We start from the raw sequence: 24,882 nt of genomic DNA on the forward strand, positions 1-24,882 counted from the left end.
TCATCATTAGTGTTTATGAATGCAAGGAATTTCTGTGCATTAATTTTGTATCCTGCTACTTTACCAAATTCATTGATTAGCTCTAGCAGCTTTCTGGTAGCATTTTTAGGATTCTCTATGTATAGTATCATGTCACCTGAAAACAGTGACAACTTTACTTCTTCCTTCTGATTTGGATTCCTTTTATTTCTTTTTCTTCTCTGATTGCTGTGGCTAACACTTCCAAAACTATGTTGAATAATAGTGGTGAGAGTGGGTAACCTTGTCTTGTTCCTGATCTTAGTGGAAATGGTTTCAGTTTTTCACCATTGAGAATGATGTTGGCTGTGGGTTTGTCATATATGGCCTTTATTATGTTGAGATAAGTTCCCTCTATGCCTACTTTCCAGAGAGTATTTATCATAAATGGGTATTGAATTTTGTTGAAAGCTTTTTCTGCATCTATTGAGATGATCATATGGTTTTTCTCGTTCTGTTTGTTAATATGGTTTATCACATTGATTGATTTGCATATACTGAAGAATCCTTGCATTCCTGGGATAAACCCCACTTGATCATGGTGTATGATCCTTTTAATGTGCTGCTGGATTCTGTTTGCTAGTATTTTGCTGAGGATTTTTTCATCTATGTTCATCAGTGATATTGGCCTGTAGTGTTCTCTTTTTGTGACATCTTTGTCTGGTTTTGGTCTCAGGGTGATGGTGGCCTCGTAGGATGAATTTGGGAGTGTCCCTCCCTCTGCTATATTTTGGAAGAGTTTGAGAAGGATAGGTGTTAGCTCTTCTCTGGATGTTTGATAGAGTTCGCCTGTGAAGCCTTCCGGTCCTGGGCTTTTGTTTGTTGGAAGATGTTTAATCACAGTCTCAATTTCAGTGCTTGTGATTGGTCTGTTTATATTTTCTAATAATTTGTCCACTTCTTCCAAGCTGTCCATTTTATCGGCATATAGTTGCTTGTAGTAATCTTTCATTATCCTTTGGATTTCTGCAGTGTCAGTTATTACTTCTCCTTTTTCATTTCTAGTTCTGATATGAGCCTTCTCCCTTTTTTTCTTGATGAGTCTGGCTAACGGTTTATCAATTTTGTTTATCTTTTCAAAGAACCAGCTTTTAGTTTTATTGAGCTTTGCTATCATTTCCTTAATTTCTTTTTCATTTATTTCTGATCTGATCTTTATGATTTCTTTCTTTCTGCTAACTTAGGGGTTTTTTTGTTCGTCTTTCTCTAGTTGCTTTAGGTGTAAGGTTATGTTGTTTATTTGAGATTTTTCTTGTTTCTAAAGGTAGGAATGTATTGCTATAAACTTCCCTCTTAGAACTGCTTTTGCTGCATCCCATAGGTTTTGGGTCACCGTGTTTTCATTGTCATTTGTTTCTAGGTAATTTTTTGATTTCCTCTTTGATTTCTTCAGTGATCTCTTGGTTATTTAGTAGTTTCTTGTTTAGCCTCTATGTGTTTCTAGTTTTTAGATTTTTTCCTGTAATTCATATCTAATTTCATAACGTTGTGGTCGGAAAAGATACTTGATACGATTTCAATTTTCTTAAATTTATCTAGGCTTGATTTGTGACCCAAGATATGATCTATCCTGGAGAATGTTCCATGAGCATTTGAGATGAAAGTGTATTCTGTTGTTTTTGGATGGAATGTCCTATAAATATCAATTAAGTCCATCTTGTTTAATGTGTCACTTAAACCTTATTTTTCCTTATTTATTTTCATTTTGGATGATCTGTCCATTGGTGAAAGTGGTGTGTTAAAGTCCCATACTATTATTGTGTTACTGTCGATTTCCCCTCTTATGGCTGTTAGTATTTGCCTTATGTATTGAGGTGCTCCTATGTTGGGTGCATAAATATTTACAATTGTTATATCTTCTTCTTGGATTGATCCCTTGATCATTATGTAGTGTCCTACTTTATCTCTTGCAATAGTCTTTGTTTTAAAGTCTATTTTGTCTGATATGAGAATTGCTACTCCATCTTTCTTTTGATTTCCATTTGCATGGAATATCTTTTCCGTCCCCTCACTTTCAGTCTCTATGTGTCCCTAGGTCTGAAGTGGGTTTCTTGTACGCAGCATATATACAGGTCTTGTTTTTGTATCCATTCAGCCAGTTTATGTCTTTTGATTGGAGCATTTAATCCATTTACATTTAAGGTAATTATCGATATGTATGTTCCTATAACCATTTTCTTAATTGTTTTGGGTTTATTATTGTAGGTCTTTTCCTTCTCTTGTGTTTCCTGCCTAGAGAAGTTCCTTTAGCATTTGTTGTAAAGCTTGTTTGCTGGGGCTGAATTCTCTTAGCTTTTGCTTGTCTGTAAAGGTTTTGATTTCTCCATCGAATCTGAATGAGATCCTTGCTGGGTAGAGTAATCTTGGTTGTAGGTTTCTCCCTTTCATCACTTTAAATATGTCCTGCCACTCCCTTCTGGCTTGTAGAGTTTCTGCTGAAAGATCAGCTGTTAACCTTATGGGGATTCCGTTGTATTTTATTTGTTGCTTTTCCCTTGCTGCTTTTAATATTTTTTCTTTGTATTTAAGTTTTGATAGTTTGATTAACATGTGTCTTGGTGTGTTTCTCCTTGGATTTATCCTGTATGGGACTCTCTGTGCTTCCTGGACTTGATTGACTATTTCCTTTCCCATATTAGAGAAGTTTTCAACTATAATCTCTTTAGATATTTTTCTCAATCCCTTTCTTTTTCTCTTCTTCTTCTGAGACCCTTATAATTCGAATGTTGGTGTGTTTAATGTTGTCCCAGAGGTCTCTGAGACTGTACTTAATTCTTTTCATTCCTTTTTCTTTATTCTGCTCTATGGTAGTTATTTCCACTATTTTATCTTCCAGGTCACTTATGCGTTCTTCTGCCTCAGTTATTCTGCTATTGATTCCTTCTAGAGAATTTTTAATTTCATTTATTGTGTTGTTCATCATTGTTTGTTTGCTCTTTAGTTCTTCTAAATCCTTGTGAAGTGTTTCTTGTATTTTCTCCATTCTGTTTCCAAGATTTTGGATCATCTTTACTATCATTTCTCTGAATTCTTTTTCAGGGAGATTGCCGTGTTCCTCTTCATTTGTTTGGTCTGGTGGGTTTTTACCTTGCTCCTTCATCTGCTGTGTATTTCTCTGTCTTCTCATTTTGCTTAACTTACTGCATTTGGGGTCTCCTTTTCGTAGGCTGCAGGTTCATAGTCCACATTGTTTTTGGTGTCTGCCCCCAGTGGGTAAGGTTTGTTCAGTGGGTTGTGTAGGCTTCCTGGTGGAGGGGACTGGTGCCTGTGTTCTGGTGGATGAGGCTGGATCTTGTCTTTCTGGTGGGCAGGACCACGTCAGGTGTTTTTTTTGTGGGGTGTCTGTGAGCTTATTATGATTTTAGGCAGGCTCTCTGCTAATGGGTGGGGCTGTGTTCCTGTCTTGCTAGTTGTTAGGCTTGGGGTGTCCAGCACTGTAGCTTGCTGGTCGTTGAGTGGATCTGGGTCTTAGCATTGAGACGGAGGTCTCTGGGAGAGCTCTCTCTGATTGATATTATGTAGGGCCAGGAGGTCTCTGGTGGTCCAATATCCTGAACTCGGCTCTCCCACCTCCAAGGCTCAGGGCTGACACCCGGCCGGAGCACCAAGACCCTGTCAGCCACACAGCTCAGAAGAAACGGGAGAAAAAAACAAAGAAGGAAAAAAATAAAATAAAGTTATTAAAATAAAGTATAATTATTAAAAATTAAAAAATTTAAAAGTAATTAAAAAAAAGAAAAAAGAACAACCCCCCCCAAAAAAAACGGACAGACAGAACCCTAGGACCAATGGTAAAAGCAAAGCTATACAGACAGAATCACACAAAGAAGCATACACATACACATGCACGAAAAGAGAAAAAGGAAATATGTATATGTATGTGTGTGTGTGTGTGTGTGTGTGTGTGTGTGTGTATATATATATATATATATATATATATATATATGTAAAAAAAAAAACAAGGAGGAAGAGAGCAACCAAATCAATAAACAAATCTATCAGTGATAATAAACTCTAAATACTAAACTAACATAAATATAAAACCAGAAACAAATTAGATGCAGAAAGCAAACCCCAAGTCTACAGTTGCTCCCAAAGTCCACCACCTCAATTTTGGGATGATTCGTTGTCTATTCAGGAATTCCAGAGATGCAGCGTACATCAAGTTGATTGCGGAGATTTAATCTGCTGCTCCTGAGGCTGCTGGGAGAGATTTCCCTTTCTCTTCTTTGTTCTCACAGCTCCCGGGGTTCAGCTTTGGATCTGGCCCCAGCTCTGCGTGTAGGTCACCTGAGGGTGTCTGTTCCTGCCCAGACAGGACGGGGTTAAAGGAGCAGCTGATTTGGGGACTCTGGCTCACTCAGGCTGGGGGGAGGGTGGGGTACGGAATACAGGGCAAGCCTGCGGTGGCAGAGGCCGGCGTGACGTTGCACCAGCCTGAGGCGCGCCGTGCGTTCTCCCAGGCAGGTTGTCCATGGATCACAGGACCCTGGCAGTGGCGGGCTGCACAGGTTCCCAGGAGGGGCGGTGTGGATAGTGACCTGTGCTCGCATACAGGCTTCTTGGTGGCGGCAGCAGCAGCCTTAGCGTCTCATGCCCGTCTCTGGTGTCTGTGCTGATAGCCGCAGCTTGCGCCCGTCTCTGGAGCTCCTTTAGGCGGTGCTCTGAATCCCCTCTCCTCCTGCACCCCGTAACAATGGTCTCTTGCCTCTTAGGCAGTTCCAGACGTTTCCCGGACTCCCTTCCGGCTAGCTGTGGCACACTAGCCCCTTCAGGCTGTGTTCACGCAGCCAACCCCAGTCCTCTCCCTGGGATCTGACCTCCGAAGCCCGAGCCTCAGCTCCCAGCCCCTGCCCGCCCCGGCGGGGGAGCAGACAAGCCTCTCGGGCTGGTGAGTGCTGGTCGTCACCGCTCCTCTGTGCGGGAATCTCTCCGCTTTGCCCTCCGCACCCCTGTGGCTGCGCTCTCCTCCGTGGCTCCGAAGCTTCTCCCCGCCACCCCCGTCTCAGCCAGTGAAGGGGCTTCTTAGTGTGTGGAAACATTTCCTCCTTCACAGCTCCTTCCCAGAGGTGCAGGTCCTGTCCCTATTCTTTTGTCTCTGTGTTTTCCTTTTTCTTTTGCACTACCCAGGTATGTGGGGAGTTTCTTGCCTTTTGGGAAGTCTGAGGTGTTCTGTCAGCGTTCAGTAGGTGTTCTGTAGGAGTTGTTCCACATGTAGATGTATTTCTGATGTATCTGTGGGGAGGAAGGTGATCTTCACGTCTTACTCCTCTGCCATTTTGGAGGTCTCTTTGTGGCATGTGTTTTAAAATGTATGTTTGGTTTATTATTATTCAGATACGGTGAGGCCAACTGATTAGGAGACAATTGTCATTGAAAAGAGAGTTTGCTATGCATGGAGTGAGGGCGCACTCCATGCCATGCCACTGGGCAGGGGGCACATGGGGAAGCACTCGGGTTGTTCAGGAGGCAGAGGAAGTGGGAAGAAAATATGGGCAAGAACCTTATCATGGTATCTGCAGGCAAAGGCAAGGCAAGGCAGGGTAAGCAGGTATAGGATTGGCCATTATGAATACTTTCAGTGGGCTCTGGGGCATGTGAGTTGTCCCTAGTTGTCTAGTATCCGGTCCTGGGGTAATTAGTGCAGGGGAATAGTGGTTCAGACTGTAAGAGCCTTATAAAGGAGATGGTTTGGAGGTATGAGCTCTGGATTGGTTGGTTTGTATATGAAAGGCTATTGGGCAAATCCTTTACTATCTTTGGGAATTGACTAGCCCAGGGAGGGGCAGTGTCTCCAGGGTCAGCAAGGCCCAAGATGTCAAAGCATCAGAAATACAGGGAAAAAAACAAACAAACACATGATCAATACAGCATATGGGCTGTAGTTTGCCCTAGTCCCTACTAGGCCAAGTTCACTCATTTGTTACAAACATTTGAGTTTGGGACCCCTAGTTTGGTGTCAGTTTCCCTTGGGTACAGTGGTGAAGAACATTTTTCTGCCTAGGAAATAGCTACCTGTATTTTTAGTTACACACTGTGAATAGCAGAGAACATAGAAGTGCAAGGTAGCTGTCTGGTGTGGGAAGTAACGCTGCAGAACATGAAACAGCAACACACCAGCTGCAGTGCTCACCACTCAGGGCTGATGGATTTGCACTGACGGAGGAGTCACAGTATCTCTATAACCTCTGACTGGCAAGGGATCCAGTGCCAATGAGGCAGAATTTTCTGGCTGGATTATCAGTAGGGTTCAAATTCCTCTGGGCAATAATTGCCCTTGCTCAATGCCATCCAAGACGCTACTCGGTATTTCTGTTTTTAAATTTCTGGATTGGGACCAGCACTTAGGATCATCTCTCCCATCAATATTGGTGCCTTTGGGGATTGGGAAAGAAGTCAGCATTTTAGGACTTTGTTCACCAGGAGGACAATTTGCCAAAGAGTCACCCCATCTCACAAGCCTCACTGCCCTTTGCAGTGATTGTCTTAGATCTTGAATAACATAACCAAAATGCTCTTTTCCTCTTTGATTCTTATTCAGTGTAATGTAGTGATGAGTCAATATTTTTTTTTCTATTTTGCGTACAGGGTCTGGCATCAGAAGGACCTGGGTTCAAATCCCAGCTATTACCACTTCATATTGTGTGATATGGCAAAGCATTTAACTTCTTTTAGTCTGTTCATCTATAAAATTGGGATAATAATATCTGTATAGGGCTTTGTGAGGGGTTTAGTTGCAACTCAGCTGAAACACTTATTATAGAACCATGCCTGGCACAAAATAAATGCTCATATATAATGGCTATCATTTTATTATTATTCATCAAATATGCTATACCAGGCATGGTGCTAGTGCAACAAAGATGAGAGGGCATGGCCTCTGTCCTAAGAAAATGCAATCCAGTGTGGAAAATGCTGTAACATGGAAAGGTACAGAGTTTGCCTAAAGGAGCTGTTCTTGGGGGAGGGGGTGGAGTGTAATAGGGAAGACATCAAAGAGCAGGGTCAGGAGTAGGATAGGGTGAATGAGGTCGCTAGGCATGGAATTTCAGGAGGCACTGACATGACCTTGAGTGCCTCTAAATTTTGTATCCTGGCTCCATGTCTTGCCTCACCTGAGTCCTTGCCTTACTAAAGAGCAGGTGCTTTTAGAAGTAGACCTTAAAGTATAAGCAGGTGATGCCAGATGAATACCCTAAGCAAAGAGGAAGGTATCTATAAAAGCATAAAGCAAGGAAATGGGATAGCATATTCATGTCATTCACCATGAATGAAACATAATGTGGCCACCAGGAAGAGTGAGAAATTAGCCTACTAAGGTAGGTAAGGGTCAGAAAATGAAGGCCATTTCTAGACATGCAAAGGAAGTTGGCATTTATCCTTGGCAATGAGGAACCTCTGTAAATAACTTAGTAATACACTTAACAAGAAACGTGCAGGACCTAAACAAGCACAAATATAAGCATTTTTGAGAGACATCAAAGCAGTCTTGAATGAATGGAGAAACCTAGAGATGTCTTTGTATTTCTGAGATCATTGAGACTCACTGTAAACTTTCTAAACTATATGATCATCCAACTATTCTTATGGTCAGACTCAATAGCATCTAAGGACTTTCCATTTAGCCTGACCCAGTCAAATCTTGGATGACATCAATCAATAAAAAGTGAACCCTTCCATTTCACCACTGTGATTTCTGAACTTGGCTGCAACAGCAATGATGTCGGTGGAGTTCCAGAGCAGTGAAGGAGCAAGGGCAAAACTGGGGACCTCCTTGGCCTCTCCTCCACTTGGCTGGTGATACATATGCTTAGGAATTTTATATGAGACCATATAGTGGGGAGAGAGTGATAGGACTGAGTGATATTGGTCATGTCATCACTTTAGCACTTGTAAACTTGGAGCTGTAATTAGTTTGCTTTAAGATAAAGAAATTGAACACTTCTTGCTTTATGTGTAGAGAAAGAAGTTCTTACCTGCCACCCATGAAGAATCAAGAATCCTTTTTTTAGTCCTCATGGACCCTATAATTTATAATCACTTCTTCTAGTAAAGGCAACTGTGCCAGTCAACCATTTGCAGCAATATTTTGCATTACAAACTATCCAATCGTGTAGAAGCTTAGAACACCCAGCATTGATTTCACGCTTACTCGGCCACGGCTTGGCTGCTCTTTGGCTTTGCTGTTTTGGGCTCCATGCTTTGAGCATCAGCATTCAGGTTGGGTTCAGGGCCCCTCCGTGTGTCTCCTCATTCTTTTTGGATTAGCCACTTCCTAGGGCACGCTCTTCTTGGAGTAGGTCACATGAGTGAAAGAGGACAATGGAAACACAGGGTGCCTCTTCAGGCTTGGAACTGTTATACACATTTGTGAGGTTAAACCGATCAAATGGCCAACCCTCAAGGGAGTATGCTGGACAAGAATCCAATGACCACAGTTACGTAAGAGGACAATTGGGTTTGCTCACAACTCAAATGATAAAACTTCCTTAGCTGCACGTTCTTTGGTTAAGTCATTTCTAAGAATGGTATCAATCTACCTTACAGGCTTACTTGGAAACTCCAGTGGGTGCAGAAGTGCTCTGTAAAACCCAAAGTACCTGAAATGTCCTCTTCATAATTGTTCCAATGGTGATAATAAAATCAAACTTGCCTGTGAGTCTGCAACCTGAGCTTCCTACTTAGACATTAATTTTCTGTGGGACGGCTCCAGGGACAGCCTAATGCTGGTACAGGCTGTGCAGCTCACACTGCTGATGCTGACTCTTGAGTTCTAGGATGGAAGAAAGAAGATGACAGGCGTGGGGTGCACATTCTATAAAACGTACGCTGGGTCTCTTTCAGCATTTAATATTTGTCTAATGCTGGTTTTTAACCTGTCTTCCTTTGCAATGGAGAAACCCCAGAAATCTACATTTTGTCATAGAAAGCTCACTTGTTAGTCCAAAATGAGTAATGTAGGCCAAACATCCTTCTGTTGGTTCAGATCTTGCTGACAATTTTCCAACCCCACTACTGACCGGTGTACTCTAATGTCTATTCTGTGTCACCTGCATGGTGGATAGGAGAAAATTACCTGCAAATATTCAAGAATGAATCTGGGTTTGGAAATCAGGATGCCTGGCCTCCAGGGCTGGCACTGCCACTTTTCCTTCTGTTTCCTCATCTATAAAATGGAGATAATAATAACTGCCCTACTTTCTCACATGGTGGCTATGAGGACAAAATGAGAAAAGCATGTTGCAAAATAAGAAACGCGATTCAAATGCAAGACAGTTTTAGATTCTTCAATTCCTCTCTAAATTAATAATAGCCCCTCACATTTGTACATAGCTTTTCATTTTTCAAAGAACTTCCACTAGCATTATCTCATTTTGTCTGGACCACAGTCCTTAATTTTTCAGGGGAGGAAACAGGATGAGAACTGTCCCATGGCCTGTATAGGGCCACCAGCTAGTAACACGGCCGGGAAAGCAGCCAGTTTCCCCAGTGCTAGTCCTATACTTTGTTCATTGGAATCCACTGCTTCAGCTTCTCTGTCAAAGCCCTTGGAAGCCTATCTGGAAAAGTGTTTATGAGGGCAGTGCTTCTGGTGGCCTGAGGACTGTCAGGGTGGGAAACAGCCTCCTGGGAATGTGAGTTTACGGCTCTCGAGAGTAACTCCAGAGCGTATCCAGTGCTGGGCAATACTGATGGGCCTTGAGGTTCAAGCCCCTGGGTCACTGGCAGGCTCTGGATTAATCTCATTTCACCAGCTTCTTTTTAGGATGGTGGAAAGATGGCCACCAGGTCAGACACCCAACAGAGATTTCTTGAATTCCCTGTAGCAATGGGGCAAAATCCTCCAGGACAAAGAACTATCTATTGATACTTACTTTAAATGGAAGTAAATTCAGAGATCTTTCTATCCCAAACTGCTCATTCTATAGTTAGAACACAGAGGGTTACAGAGGAGTGAAATCTTGCTCACGGTTAGAGAATGGGTTTGGGGTTCTTGCAGATGTGGGGATACATTCTCCGCTTTGCCACTTACTGACTGAGGAGCTGGGATGGTAGAAGAGGACTAAATGAGATACATGTATTTAGTAAACTGAGCACATAGTGGGCACTGCAACAATAGTAGGGTCTGAGTCAGTTGTGCTTGATTACAAACAACTGAACTCACTTTAGCTAGTGAAAAGGAATTTTAAAAATAGGACATCAGGTAGCTTCTTCACAGAATCTTCAAAAGGCTTGAGTCAAGGTTGGAGAGTACACAGCTGGGAGTGAAGTTCATCCACATCATGAGGCTGCCTCCTATTCTTCAAAGCATCCCTAGATATTCTCATCAGAGGATGACTTCCAGGCAGTATCTGTCCCTCGGATTGCTCTCATCCAATCTAAAATCCCACCGGGGCTTATATGATTGGCAGATCCCAGGTCACATCACTGTGCCACAGTTGCAAGGGAGTCTGGGAAGGTTAGTTCTGGAGGCTTCTAGCTTGAGGAGGAGATGCTCATAATGTGAAAAATGTCCTGACCATAGGAAGAGTTTTCAGAAGGTGATGGAGAATTTAAGAAAAAGATCACTGAAGTTTCCCTTGCTCCTCTCTGTCCCTGTCCCTTTTATGTGGACACTGACCGTAGCCAACTCACCCCTATAGTTCCAGACTCCCAAACCATTTCCTTATATAATGCTGTTCCCTCCAGCCTACCTCTGAACTGGCCCAGGTAAGCTCATTAAAGGCATCTTATCACTTTGTGCCTTTCCTGGCATCAGCTCCTCACTTTCACTGCTCTCACACCACCATTGCTAACCCAGCAGTATATTGCACACATTTTTCCATGTCATTAATTTTTCCTTTGCAACATGATTTTTAATAGCTACATAGTATTCCAGAATGTGGATGCATCAAAATGTAATTAACCAACTCCAAATTGTGCACTAAAGTTGTTGATATCACAAATGATTTAGCAATGAACACGCTTGTGCAAAAATCGCTTTGCATACGTCTGATTATTTCTTGAGGTCAGTTTTCTAGAAATAGAAATACTAAGGCAGATGATCTTTAAAAACTCTTGATGGGTACTGCCAACTTGGCTTCCAGAAATTTGGTATAAGCTTTTATATGCCCAACCACTGTGGCAACCTCATATTTGATTGTGCCCTTGCAAACACAGGCGGTTATCATTCTTTAATCTTTCCTAATGTTATAGGTGAAAAATGTTTCTCATTATTATTTTAGTGCAAACTTTTTTGATTATTAGTGATATTAAATATTTATTTTAATTGGTTTTTTTTTGCTAGCAGAAGTTTGTAAATTTTATGTAGTCAAATTCATTAAAGCTTAAAGATGATCTCACCATTTCCCCTGCTGAAAGTTTCGTACAAGCACTGTCTTTATTATATTGGATGCCATTTGGTGGGTAGTGTTGATCAGCACAAATCTGTTTCAACAGAGTAAGGAAATGTATTAGACTGAATAACAGGAAGATGAAAAGATATTTGATGAGAGATTTTTAAAATGGGTATATGTACTTGAGAATATTTTGTATATACTCTTTTGTTATTAGAAGTAAAATAGTTTGAATCAATAGAGTTAAATGGACAGAACTTGCTGGCAAAAAGAACATGCCACAGTCAGCAGGATATTTAGATTTGCAGAGATGATAAGGAGGAAGGCATGGTATACTTTTAACATTCTGGTGACCACAAAAGGTAAAGAACTGGGTTGGAATTTGAGAGATGTTTGTGCACAGCATGATAACTTAAATCATGTGGGCAAGGTTTGAATATAAATTAAAGGATGCATAAAGCCCGTCTTCCTGGATCTGGCACGTGCTTTTTGTTTTTCCTGCTGGATCAAAGATGTAAAACCATCAATACTGGAAGAAAATAATATAATCTTTTTTTAGTGGGTAACTTTTATTAATTAATTAATTTCTGTTACACTGATTTATAACATTATATAAGTTGCATGTGTACATCATTGTATTTCTACTTCTGTATATGGTACAACATGCTCGCCACTAAAAATTTGTTTTCTGTACGTCACCATGCAGTTGATCCCCTTTACCCATTTCTCCCTCCCCCCAGCCCCTTCCCATCTGGTAACTGCTACTCTGGTCTATGTATCTACGTGTTTGGTTTGTTCATTTATTTTGATTTTGTTTGTTTATTGGATTTTTTATATTTCATATATGAGTGAAATCATGCAGTATTTGTCTTTATCTGACTTATTTCACTTAGCATAATACCCTCAAGGTCCATCCATGTTGTCACAGATGGCAAGATTTCCTCTTTCTTATGGCTGAGTAGTATTTCATTGTATATATATATATACACATATATACACATATATATACATATATATACACATATATATACACATATATATATACATATATATACATATATATATGTGTATATATATATATATATATATATATGTATATATATGGCATCCTCTTTATCCATTCACATGTTGTTGAGGTTTTCCCATATCTTGGCGATTGTGAATAATGTCTTGATGAATGTGAGGGTGCAGATTTCTTTTTGGATGAGTAGTTTTGTATCCTTTGGATAAGTACTCAGAAGTAGGATAGCTGGGTCATATGGTAGTTTTATTCTTAATTTTTCAAGGAATCTCCATACTGTGTTCCATAGCAGCTGCACCAATTTACATTCCCACCAACAGTGTAGGAGGGTCCGCTTTTCTCCACATCCTTGTCAACACTTATTATTTCTTGTCTCTTTGATAATAGCCATTCTGATAGGTGTGAGGTGATATCTTGCTGTGGTTTTAATTTGCATGTTCCTATAATTAGTGATGTTGAACATCTTTTCATGGGCATGTTGCCCACCTGTATGTCTTCTTTGGAAAGATATCTGTTCAGCTTCTCTGCCCATTTTTTAGTCAGGTTGTTTGTTTTTTTGTTGTTGAGCTGTATGAGTTCTTTATATATTTTGGATATTAACCTTTAATCAGATATATCATTTGCAAATATCTTTTCTTATTCAGTAGGTTGTATTTTTGTTTTGTTGATGGTTTCCTTTGCTGTGAAGAAGTTTTTTAGTTTGATATAATCCCATTTGTTTATTTTTACTTTTATTTCCCTTGCCTGAGGATACATACATAGAAAGATATTGCTAAAACCAATGTCAAAGAGCATACAGCCTGTGCTTTCTTGTAGGAGCTTTATGGTTCCAGGTCTTACATTGAAGTCTTTAATCCATTTTGTGTTAATTTTTGTGTATGGTGTGAGATAGTGGTCTAGCTACTTTTTTTTTTTTTACATGTGTCTGTCCAGGTTTCCCAACACCATTTATTGAAGAGGCTATTTTTTCTCCATGGTGTGTTCTTTGCTCCTTTGTAGTAAATTAATTGTCCATATATGTGTGGGTTTATTTCTGGGCTATCAGTTCTGTTCCATTGATCTATATATCTGTTTTTCTGCCAATACCATCATATTTTGATTACTATGGCTTTGTAGTATAGTTTGAAACCAGGGAGTGTGATACCCCCAACTTTGTTCTTTTTCCTCAGGATTGCTTTGGCTATTCAGGATCTTTTATGGTTCCATATACATTTTAGAATTTTTTGTTCTATTTCTGTGAAAAATGCCCTTGGGATTTTGATAGGGATTGCACTGAATCTGTAGATTGCTTTAGTTAATAAGAACATTCTGATAATGTTGATTCTTACAATCCATGAGCACAGAATATCTTTCCATTTATTTGTGTCTTCTTCAGTTTCTTTCAACAATGTCTTATAGCTTTCAGTGTACAGGTCTTTTATCTCCTTCGTTAAATTTATTCCTAGGTATTTTATTCTTTTTTTGTGATTGTAAATGGATTGTCTTCTTAATTTCTCTTTCTGCTAGCTCATAGTTAGTGTATAGAAATGCAACAGATTTTTATATATTGATTTGTACCCTGCAACTTTATTGTGTTCACTTATTATTTCTAATAGTTTTTTTTGATGCAGTCTTTGGAGTTTTCTACATATGAAATCATATCATCTACAATTAGTGACAGTTTTACTTCTTCCTTTCCTATTTGGATGTCTTTTATTTCTTTTTCTTGTCTAATTGCTCTGGCTAGGACTTCCAATACTATGTGGAATAGGAGTGGTGAGAGTGGGCATACTTGTCTTGTTCCTGATCTTAGGGAGATAGCTTTCAATTTTTCACCATTGAGTGTGATGTTAGCTGTGGGTTTTCATATATGGCCTTTATTATGTTGAGGTACGTCCCTTCTATACCCATTTTATTGAGAGTTTTTATCATAAATGGGTGTTGAATTTTGTCAAATGCTTTTTCTGCATCTATTGAGATGATCATATTTTTTTCCTTTGTTAATGTGGTATATCACATTGATAGATTTCCAGATATTTAATCATCCTTGCATCCTTGGAGTAACTTGATCATGGTGTATGGTGTATCATTTTGATATACCATTGAATTAGGTTTGCTAATACTTTGCTGAGGATTTTTCATCTATGTTCATCAGAGATATTGGCCTGTAATTTTTTTTTTTTTGTACTTGTTGTCTTTGTCTGGTTTTGGCATCAGGGTGATGTTGGCCTTATAAAATGAATTAGGAAGTGTTCCCTTTTCTTCAAATTTTTGGAATAGTTTGCAAAAGATAAGTATTAAATCTTCTTTGAATGTTTGGTAGAATTCACCCATGAAGCCATCTGGTTCTGAAATTTTCTGGGGCGAGACCTTTTGATTACTGTTTTAATCTCTGTACTAGTGATGGGTCTATTTAGATTTTCTGAAAATAATACTGTCTTGAAGAACTGAAGGGATTTCTAATCTTTACATGATCAATGTCTAAAGAAAAGAACTTTTATAGATTTAACTTCATAATAACCAGAAATTTCTTTGTGAAAAAGCTGCATATGTAAAATTGAAAACTAAACAGTAATGTGGGGAAAATATTTACAACATACATGAAAAATAGTAAAGTTACTAAATATATATGTAAACAGCAACCCAAAAACAATAAGAAAAACACAAAGACTTCAACAGAAATATGAGCATAAGATGTGAATAAACAATTATCTATGGACTTCCCTGGTGGTACAGTGGTTAAGAATCTGCCTGCCAATGCAGGGGACGCAGGTTCAAGCCCTGGTCCGGGAAGATCCCACATGCCATGGAGCAACTAAGCTCGTGCACCACAACTACTGAGCCTGTGCTCTAGAGCCCGTGAGCCACAACTACTGAGCCCACGTGCCACAACTACTGGAGCCTGCGTGCCTAGAGACCATGCTCTGCAACAACAGAAGCCACTGCAATGAGAAGCCCGCTCACCACAACGAAGAGTAGACCCTGCTCACCGCAACTAGAGGAAGCCTGTGCACAACAATGAAGACCCAATGCAGCCCTAAATAAATAAATTAATTAATTTAAAAAAACCATTATCTAAAAGAAACCAAGAGATAATAAACATATGAAAAACCACTTGGCTTTGCTGATATTAAAACAACTACAAATTTAAACAATGAAATAACATTTTATAGACATAATGTTAACTGTAAAATAGCATGATACAGAGTTTGCATAATTATAGGTTTGTTTAAAACAAAACACCCATAGTTATATATTGCCTCCCATGTTGATAGTGATTATCTTTGAGTTGTGGGATTATAGGTGATTTATCTCTCTCTCTCTTTTCTTATATTAATTAAAAATTTTTCTACAATAAACATTAATTGCTTTGGAAATAGGAAGACCAATTATGTATGTATTTACTTACTTTTTTAGTGATAATGCCCAGTGCTGACATGGTTGTATGGAAATGGGTATTCTTATGTCCTCACAATGGGAGTATAAATAAGTTCAGCATTTCTGGAAAGTGATTTGTCAGAAGACGTGCTTCCAAAATCTCCATAGCTTTGAGTTGACAATTCTGCTTTATTAAACGTATATTAAAATATATGAAGGGCATGAGATATAGGAACAAGAATATTCATTACAATGCAGGTATTTGTGGTTAATAATTGTGACAACTTGTAAGTTTTTTTGTTTGTTTGTTTTTTGTTTTTTAACTTTGTAAGTTTAAGAAAGCAGAACTGGAATATAATTATAGAGTAATTGGCACTGCTCTGAAGGATGTTATTTGAAGTGCCTCAAAAAAGTGAGTCATGCTTGAATAAATTTTAGAAACACCATGTTAAACAAAGTTAAATATTTTTCTTTAGCTGTAGGATTTTCAGAGACTTTAATAGCTAATGTGCATTATAACAATTCAAATAGGCAGTATTTTCCAAACATTTAGTTTCCTCAATGTACCTATTAGAATCTTTTAGAATAATGTTCAGAGAACATCAGTTTTGGAAACATTGCCATGCAGAGTCCTTCCAGTTGTGTTGTAGGAGAGTATTTCATTACACGAAAGAGTATATACAATACATACAAAATGATAAAACAGTGTACAGAAAAGGACGCATAATATGATCCCATTAATGGAAGACTCTGAGTGTATTGAAAAGAAACCGGACAAAAAATCCCCACAACAGCAAAGTATTAAAAGTGGTTATGTCTGGATAATGGAAAATGGGTAATTTTTTTTCTCTTTGCTTATACACATTTAATATGATTCCACAATGAACATATATTACTGCTAAAATAAAGTAAGTGATAAAAGTTATAAAAATGATATAGAAGAATATGCAATATATTGTTCACAGTGTGTTCTGTGGGGAAAGGAGATTACAAAGCAGTTTGTTCATTATAATTTCTTTTTAAAAAATACTTCCATATATGGGTAGCTGTGCAGAGAAAGAGGAAATGTACCAAGATATTAACAGTTATAACTTTGAGGTTATAGCTGGGATTACAGATAATTTTATGTAAACACATACATAAAATTAGTCTTGTTAGTCTCCCACCCTTAAGAATGTAGCTTAAACCTCTCACTTCTGTAAAGGAGAGGGTCTCCAAAGTGGGGTGCAAATATCCCAGGGAGGGTGTGAGTTGATGTATTTGGTGGGAAACATAATAGAGCATATATTTGTTTTCCTCATCCTTTAAACGTCGATCTTTCTGCGTTTAGTAGTGTACATAATATGTTGGCATAGTAGTACATGTATGAAGTATATAGATATGTGTATATATGTCACATACATTTCTATGGGGTTTCATGATAAAAAAAATGTTAACTGTGTCTCTAAAGCACTGAAACACTGACAAGTGACACCACCGGCCACATTTTCAGTCTTCTAAAAGGTACTATCCTAATGACATGGGCACAGGTTCAGTGACTTAACTGCTTAATTCTTTCTGTGACCACATAGTCTGAAGATCCCAACTTTGCACTCTGTTCAGAATCCCTGGTCCCAACTGCCACTCTCAGGATACAGGAAAGGGCATTATATTGATATGATAGCCATTAATTCTAAACATCAAATATTTCTGGCTCTCCACCTTCTGGATGCATGACAACTGCTATTCTTAGCCCCACTGAGTGGAGCCATGTGACCAATTCTGGCCAGTGAGATATGAATTGTAGAATCATATGTCACTCTTAGTGCAAACGTTTGATTACTATCGTGAGACCCTCCTTTCTATAACCACAGCCTGACATGTTTGATATTGTGGGAGCTCCATCATCCTGGGTCCTAGAGAGAAGACAAGATGACAGAGAGAAGAGCCCCCAGCTCACTGAGTGAGAAATAAGCCCTAAGTGTCCACTGATGGATGAATAGAAAAAGAAAATGTGGTATACTTATACAATGGAATATTACCCAGTCAGAGAAAAGAAGGAAATACTGCCATTTGCAACAACATGGATGAACCTGGAAGACATTATGTTCAGTGGAATAAACCAGACACAGAAGACAAATACTGTATGATCTCACTTATATGTGGAGTCTAAAAAAGTTGAACTCATAGAACCAGAGAGTAGAATGGTGGTTGCCAGGAGCTGGGGGAGGGGGAAAATAAGGAGATGTTGGTCAAATGGTACAAACTTTCAGTTATAAGACACATAACTTCTGAGTGTATAATGTACAGCATGGTGACTATAGTTAACAATACTGTATTGTATACTTGAAATTTGCTAAGAGAGTAGATCTTAAGTGTTCTTAACAAACAGAAACAAGGTAATTATGTGAAGTGATGGATGTGTTACTTAACTTGATTATAGTAATCATTTCACAATGTATATGTATATTAAATCATCATGTTATAACCCTTAAATATATATATACTTTTTATTTGTCAGTTATACCTCAGTAAAGCTGGAAAAAGAGAAATAAGCCCTTAATTGTTTAAGCCCCTGAAGTTTGGGGGAATATCTGTTACTACAGCACAACATAATCTATGCTGGTTTTGAGATCAGAGTTCACTAGTTAACACCAAGAGTGTTCTAGAGGAGTTCAAACCCATCCAATATTAAAGTCCTACCCTTGGTTCTTATGACTGAATGGCAAATAATTATTTAGATTTTTATTTCTTTGTATGATCAAGGGCTACTTTTTTGTGACCTTCTAAGGGCATTATTAAGCATTTAAGATTTTTTATATACAGAAACAAAAGTTACTAAGTTACTAGATTTTTCGGAGGACTTTAATTCAGTATTCCACAATGAAATCTAGCTTATGGAGTGTGTGGTGGACAGAATTTCCTACATTACTTAAGTTCTCTTTTCCCCTTTGGCCACCCCTGCAACATATTTGAATTTTCAGATGTTGAATGCATGACTGTTTCGGTTATGCTTCCTAATTATAGCATTTGATTCACTTCTTTCTCTTCTATACCTTGTTGATTGACTTTTCCCCTTTATGGAAAGCAAAGCTAATGTATCCATCCAACCATTGGTTACTGAAGAGGAGATTTCCTATTTTAACCAAATGGATGCTTGTTCACACCCAGAATAGCAGACATATCATACTCTGCATTCAGCCTCGACTGTCCCTTTTCTGACATCTGACTTCTGAAGAGCTGGGCCCCAGGCAAAAGAGGTTGGCTTCTGAGCTAGAGTCTCACTTTGCCTCTCCAGATCTCTCTCCAATCTTCACCCTGCCCTGTGCCCTGGGATCTGCATCACCCAGCCTCCTGGTTGTGTAAGGCCAATGGGAAGCACCAGCAAGAGATGGGAAGGTGGGATGAGAGCGTTATCTACCCCTCCCCACCCTGCTCAGGCTACAGATGGTTAGAGGTTGGGCTCCTCTCTGGAGGTCTCTCCATGGCTCTCACTAGGTCTCCCTACATGCTCCCCCCCTTACTCTTTCACACTCAAGGTGCTAATGGCTTCTTGCTAATACTAGTCTTTTTTTTTTTTAAATAGCATAGAAGGGTTTATTGTGGGGGCCAAGTAAGGAGAATGGGTGGCTTGTGCTCCAAAGACCCAAACTCCACTAATATAGTCTTAAGGTGCCACATCACCCTCATTAATTTGCCTTATCTCTGCCCACTATTTTCTGCGTGGTTGCTTCTGTAAATTCTCCTCATTTACCCCTTCTGAGCATGTTATATTTCCTGCTGGGACCCCAACTCTTATAGACTTGTGGGAACTAGGGTATCACTGGGAAGTTGAAACTACATGAATCTTCAATGAAACTGATATCCATGGGGAAAAATGCCTCCCTGTTCTTTTTTTTTAAAAATAATTATTTAGCAGTTTAAAACATAAAGGCATGCTAGGAACAATGCAATGAATTCCCATGAGTCTAAAGAAAAAGTATCAATATTGGTAAAATCTTGTTTTGTTTTGTTTTTTTAACTTCTCTGTAGTATATCCCCATGGTGTTTTCAAGCTGTGAATCTGGGTCAGGAACCTAGCTTGCTCACAGGAGGATAGATATCAATGTGAGGTATACCGTCTGGGGTGTTTTGAAAAGTAAATGTGTTGAACTTGTGAGTGAGTGTGTGTGTGTGGCTGAGGGAGAAATATTTGAAGTAGGCTTTCAGGAATGATACGCTGAGGCAGAAGAATTCTATTTAAGCAACTGCTCTTTCCTGAGTCACTGGCTGTGTATTGAAAGTGCCAGCCTTGGGATGGGGCAGGCCTGCATCTAAATCTTGACTCTTTAATTCATTCCCTCTGTGATCTTGAAGGAGCCTTCGCAAGGGAATTCCCTGGATATAGAGACCCATTCCCTATGGTAAGACACGCCCAGGATGGCATGGTTTATATGGCATATCATGGTGTGCAAGGGAGCATTCATTGTACACAAGGCTTATTGTCAAGCAGGGGAGATGAGGTATGTAGGCTGATAAAAATAATGCAAGATTACATGCTGTAAAGGTGATGGGATCTTAAGAGCTAGACCATTAAGGTTGCTATCAAGGGACTAGAGGAAAGAATCTTAGAACCACATTTCTGAGCATGGTATCATAAAGATGAGGACATGGACCCCACTACAGTACAGGTTCTAGCTCAGCCTGACTCCTGACTCTCACTTCAACCTCTTCACTGCATTGCCTCTTAGGTGATTCCCGCTCAAAGTGACAGTTTTATTCTAGGTAAACTAGATATCAGCACAGTTTCATTATTTTCCGTTTTCAGAATTTTGAAGGAGACACGTTGTAGGACAAGGGAAACCAGATAGGCAGACAGGTTTGCAACTAGTATTGCCACGTCAAGGCATTTTTCATGCTCTGCTGATGCCGAAAGCTCAGCCTCTGTGCACTGGGACCAAATTGAATCTCAGAGACAGAGTTTGGGGTGAAGAAGAAAAGAATAGCTTTATTGCTTTGCCAGGCAAAGTGGAGACACAGCGGGCTCATGTCCTGAAAAACTGTATGTCCCAACCCAGGGGAGCTTGGTGAGGAGTTTTATAGCAATGGTTCAAGGGTGGGGTTGTTGATAGGATTAGGGTGTGTGAAGGGCCTGCACTCCTTTAATCTGGTCTCAGGTAATCTCTTGATGAGCTTCTCTGGTTTCTTTAATCTGGCCTCAGGTGGTCTTCTCTGGAATGAAGAGTGCTGACATCTTGCATTTGTTGGGGGGTTTAGTTCTGTAAAGAGCTCAAAGATATTGTTCTGTGTATCCCTTGAGGTGAACCAGGACACTGCCCCAAGGCTGCACTATTGTTTCTTGGCTGCTCCTCCCTCCTCTGATTAGCAACTGTTTGAACCTGCCCTTTGGAACTCAGGGAAGGTCATGGAAGCTAAACAGAAAGGCTCCCGTGCCCAGGAGCCCCACAGGGTACCGCTCAGTTTCACTTCCACTCACTGAGCAGAGTAGACAAGAATAATGGGTTCTGGAATGCTTCTGAAAGACTTTCCCTTTGACCTAACTCATGTCAAGCTATTTCTGATTCCTCTTTCTGATTGGACCTTGCCCTTGGGCTCTGTCCTGGGCCCATTTAGCCCAGTTTTAGCAAGAATCCTGCTGGGTCAATTTAGTGAAAAAATCCCCCACCCTTGATATCTTATCAAATGCCTCATCCCCCACTCTTCATATCTTATCTTATCATTTTTGCCTTTTCAGCAAAAATCCTATGAAGTCAGTTTAGCCAAAATTTCCCTAGCCTTTAAGTTTTTTTAAAATAATTTTTCATCCACTGACTCCCGCCCTGATCCTTGGCTATAAATCTACTTATCTTTGTTGTATTCAGAATTGAGCCCCATCTCTCTCCCCTCTACAAACCCTCATTGCAGTAGTCCCCTGAAAAAAGTCTGCCTTACAGTTTTTAGTGTGTCTTACATAATTTTTTCTTTAGTACTACTACCTGGGATTGAACTCCAGGTCTACTATTTACTCTCTGTGTATTATTCTTCTTATACACAAAATGAAAATAATAATGAGAATTACCTAATGTATCAGAATTCAAGAAAGTTAGATTCTTTAAGTGTTGTGTAAGAATTAAATGAAGTGAGATATATAGATACAGATATCTATCTATCTATCTATCTATCATCTATCTATCTGTATCTATATCCATATGACAGTGCCTGGGACATGGTAACCCCCAATTCTTTTTAGCTGTTACTATTTCCTCCTCTAGAATGTAAACCTCTGAAGGTAACTTTTAGTCTCTTTGTTTCACTGTTATCTCTCCACTGCTCAGGAAAGTACAGGCACACAATAAACTTTTAATAAATATTTGTTGAATGGATTTTCTTATTTCCGTTTCCCAGAGTTTGGAGGGTATGGTGAAATTAACCAACTTGCCCGAAGTGACAGAACAAAGCCTCATATCCTTTCCTCTACCTATCCTGCAATAGCCAATGAAGGACAGAGAGTACTTTAAGATGTATGCACTCATTCATTCATTCAACAAATATCTAATGGTAGCAAGTGACAGCGATGAAAAGATGACTAAGACTCTGAGGAAGGGCATAGAAAGATCACGTGCCATGTACAGATAATTTCAAGCATCATTCTAATGTTGCTGCTGCATTTAGGACACAGCATTTGTTGGCAAGAGGTGAAGTTGGAGAAGGAGACAAGGACGATATCATGGATGACTTTGCAGGATGTCTTAGGCTGGGCTCCACCGAAGCAGCACCTGAGACCAGGATTTAGGTGGAAGTGATTCATTAAGAAGGAATGCTAGGAAAATCTGATGAGAGAATGGGAGGAGCAGGATGGAGAAGGAGAAGAAGCCAGCTGTGGTAGCCCGTGTCTAAGATGGTCTCCAGTGATCCCCACTACCTGGTACCCTTTTTTTGCAGTCCCTCCTACATTGTATCAAGACTGATTTGTGTGACCAGTAGCTTCTGGCAGAGTGACGGCGTGACCCTTCTGAGATTAGGTTCTGTTTTGGGTGCCCTCTTGTCTACTTACCAGCTCCCTCCTTCTGCTGGGTCATTAGCTTTGGGAGAGATAACTGCCGTGTCATGTAAGCAGCCCTACAGAGAGGCCCATCTGGCAAGGAGCTGAGGCCTCCTGCCAACAGCCATGTGAGTGATCTTGGAAGCACACTCTCCACCTTCATCGGACAGCTGAGCACCAGCTGACTGCCTGACTGCAGCCAGGTAGGCTGCCCCCAGATTCCTGACCCTCAGATACTGTATGAGATAATAAATATTCGTTGTTTTAAGCCATTAATTTGGTGGGGGGGAGGATTTGTTATGCACAATAGATAAGTAGTAAACCAAGCAGGAGTGTGATATCAGGCAAAGTCCTAGCCTTAACTTGATCCTGCAGAGGAGCTCTGGAGTGTAAGTTACATCTCAAAGTTTGTCTTTACTTGAGGCAAGAGAGCTGGGTTTCCCTACTCTTGTTTCAGTCAGTAGATAGGCTGCCCTAACACTTCTGACTCTCTGAACCAGTGGGCACAAAGGCTCCATTCATGCCGGGCAGTCCTCCAGAGAGATTCTACGGTGTGGCCCTTAGAAGCAAAGCATGTAGAAGCTGGTGTGAGGGATAGGTACTTAGAAAGAGCAGAAGGGATTCAAGGGGATCTGGGCTGAGCCCTGACAGTGTCCACTAATGGGCCATACCTGTCCTTGGACTTTGCCCTGTTGGTGATAAGGAGCCATCATAGAATATCAAGCAAGAACATGATATAATTTATTTTCTGTTTTGGCTATGATCACACTGGCAGCTAAAGAGGAAGGTGGCATTATGAAGCTGTCGTATAATGATTTAGGGCAGAGATACCAAAGATGGGAAGAAAGTGATGGACGCAAGAAGCATTTGGAGGCAATGTCAGCAAGGATGGTGATGGAGAATTGGGGCAAAGAAGAAGGAGGAATTATGGATGCCTGGATGCCTTCCAGGCTGTGAAATTCAGTGAGAGAGAGAAAGAGAGAGAGAGAGAGGGAGAAAACAAATTTAAATAGTAAAAAAAAAGACTTTCAACATTCAAGCGTTTAGCTCTTTTGGCTGCCCCTTCTTTAGCATTCATATTTATTAAACATCTACTTCAAGATGCTGTGAGGGTTATAGTAGTGATCTAGGCAGTTTTCCCTGTCCTGAATTCAAGGCAGGATCAGAGATGTAAACTAACAACCACAGTACTACATGATAAAGTACTATGGTTTTGGAAAGTAGTTTCTTTTTTTAATTGGGGTATATTTATTTTAGAATGTTATGTTCGTTTCTACTGTACAGCAAAGTGAAGTAGAGTTCCCTGTGCTATACAGCAGGTTCTTATTAGTTATCTATGGAAAATAGTTTTCTAATCAACTGATTTTTTTAACAAAAGCCAAAAACAATTCAATAGCGAATGACTAGTCTTTTCAATAAGCAGTGCTGGAACAATGAAATGCTCATGCACAAAATAAAGAATCAAACAAATCTGGGTTTTGTAGGTCATCATCATTATTTCCTTCCTGTGTAAATTTTTGCATATGAAGTTCCTAATGACACATGAACCAATTGATACAGATCAGGGAACCCTGGATTATATATTTCTAGATCTACTCTACATTGATCTGTAAATTTCTTTCTATCTTATCTAGGCTTTAAAGGTCTTTTTTTAAAAAAATTATTTTATATTGGAGTATAGTTGATTAACAATGTTGTGTTAGTTTTAGGTGTTAGTTTCAGCAAAGTGATTCAGTTATATACATACATGTTTCTTTTTCAAATTCTTTTCCCATTTAGGTTATTACAGAATAATGAGCAGAGTTCCCTGTGTTATACAGTAGATCTCTGTTGGTTACCTGTTTTAAATATAGCAGGGTGTATATGTCAATTCCAACCTCCCAATTTTTCCCTTCCCTCGACACTTCCCTGCTGATAACTATAAGTCCATTCTCTAAGTCTGTAAGTCTGTTTCTGTTTCGTAAATAAATTCATTTTTATCACTTTTTTTAGATTCCACATATAAGCAATATCATATGATATTTGTCTTTCTCTGTCTGACTTACTTCACTTAGTATGATCATCTCCAGGACCATCCATGTTGCTGCAAATGGCATAATTTCATTCTTTTTAATGGCTGAGTAATATTCCATTGCATATATGCACCACAT

At 39.6% G+C, this 24,882-nt stretch overlaps 1 protein-coding gene across 2 annotated transcripts in view; it reads left to right on the forward strand.

Annotated features, from left to right (window-relative positions):
• Positions 1 to 22,853: 22,853 nt before the first annotated feature.
• The window catches only part of HS3ST4 (heparan sulfate-glucosamine 3-sulfotransferase 4), a gene marked incomplete at its 5' end in the record, with an annotated part of 575,045 nt that continues 573,016 nt past the window's right edge, over positions 22,854 to 24,882 (forward strand). The window contains one exon of one of the 2 annotated variants that reach the window (XM_082431088.1): positions 22,854 to 22,935. The remainder of the gene's footprint in view (positions 22,936 to 24,882) is intronic. The other variant, XM_082431089.1, reaches the window with a different exon arrangement.

The sequence above is a fragment of the Balaenoptera physalus genome (genome assembly GCF_965194825.1).
Source record: "Balaenoptera physalus genome assembly, chromosome: 16".
NCBI classification, from domain to species: Eukaryota; Metazoa; Chordata; class Mammalia; order Artiodactyla; family Balaenopteridae; genus Balaenoptera; species Balaenoptera physalus.